Here is a 1,823-nt window from a genome sequence, read left to right as displayed (position 1 = left end):
ATCCATCCATCCATCCACTCATGAATCCTCCCACCCGTCCACTGTTTCATTCATCCCCCATTCATCCATCCATCCACTCACTCACTCCTCCACCCACCTGTTCACCCTCACACTCATCTGTCTACCCACTCAGATACCTATTCATCCATCCATCCATTCATCTCTGTCCTTATGGTTTTAGAAAAGGGCTTGCGAGGCCTGTTAGTTACCTACTGATGCATATCAAACCACCTCAAAGCTCAGTATTGTAAAATAACACTGCTGCATTTGCTCGCAGTTCTGCGAGTTGGCCAGGCAGGGCTTGGCAGGGATGGCTCACTTCAGCTTCGCGGGCTGCAGCAGCTCATCTGAGAGCGTTTACAACCTCATTACAGCCTCAGTCTCATGACTTCCACCCCCCTAGGGCCTCTCTGTTCACCCATCCTCTCCCATGGATGACTGGACTTCTTTGCCTTGTTAATAAAAAGCCTGCATCCCTCCGAACGTTCCAGGGAAAATTCTGTTTCCCTGCCTTTCCCAACGTCTAGAGGCCACCTACATTCTTTGGTTTGTGAGCCCCTTCCAGAAATCACATCGCTCCAACTTCTGCTTCTGTGGTCATTAGCTCTTTCTTTCTCTGCCTCTTCCCCTCACTTGTAAGTACCCCACCTCCCATGCCCCGCTCTTCCTGCCAGTGAAGAATGAGATTATTCAGAACCAGTAGAAGGAGGAGAGGTGGGGGTATCTTAGTCTGCTAAGGCTGCCATGACAAAGCACCACAGCCTAGGTTTCTTACACAACAGAAACTTATTTTCTCACAATTCCGGAGGCCAAAAGTTCAAGATCAAAGTGCTGTCAGCGTTGGTTTCTTCCAAGACCTCTTTCCTTGGCTCGTACACGGCTGCCTGTGCCCTGCTTTTTGGGTGGAGACCCGGAAACATGGAACGTTCCCCAGAGGAGTTTGAGGGGGACCCTAAGATAGAAGGGGCTCAGACTCTGCTCCCCACAACAGAGACCAGAGAGGCTGCAGGTCCCCAGAAAGGAAATGACTCGATAGTGTCTCTGGGCAGTTGAAGCCACAGACAGCCTCAAAGAGCTTCCTGTGCCTCAACTCGGCCGAAAATAAGCCTCTTGAGCGAGGTGCAGGAGTAGCAGAGGACGCACTGCTCTTTGTAAGTGGCAAAGGCAAGCATGGAGGGCTGAGGGATCAGGAGCAGATGGACGGTGGGCGCTTATATGGACGTGTAGCTCCAGAACGAGGTCCTTTCCTCGCCCGTAATGCCTCAGCGCTTCCTAAGTTCCCTGGAACGTTGACAGTCTTGGGAAAGAAGCCTGCACCAGTTGACTGATAGCGGGTTTCCAGCATCCTGGTGCAACAGGGGCTGTAGCACACGCCTGGGAGTTGTCCCACCCTGGGGACAGGGAAGCCGAGTGTTTATTTATTTATCCACCAAATCCCATCCATCAACGGTGAAGTGGTGTTGACAGTAAAGGTTATTGCCTTTACTGTCATTGCCTTACTATTGCCCATAAGTGACACCACAATTCTTCACGCTGGCGTTTACAACGTCCCTTGTCCTGCCTCACTTTCCTCTGTGACCCCTGCCACACCCTCCACTGCAGCCTTAGACCTATGACTGACTTTCTGCCCTGTGTGTTGGAATCTTCCGGATCCTCATCTGGCTGTCTATGGTCTCAGAACACTAAGCTCTCTCCCCTGTGCAGAAATCCTGCAGAACTTCTTTCCCGGACCCCTCTCTAGGTGTGGGGGACCTCAAAATAATTCATCTACAGGCTCTTCCTTTTTTTTTTTTTTTTTTTTTGAGACAGAGTCTCACTCTTTT

Source organism: Propithecus coquereli, unplaced genomic scaffold (genome assembly GCF_000956105.1).
Source record: "Propithecus coquereli isolate 6110/MARCELLA unplaced genomic scaffold, Pcoq_1.0 Scaffold241, whole genome shotgun sequence".
NCBI classification, from domain to species: Eukaryota; Metazoa; Chordata; class Mammalia; order Primates; family Indriidae; genus Propithecus; species Propithecus coquereli.
Note: the sequence above shows the minus strand (reverse complement) of the source record.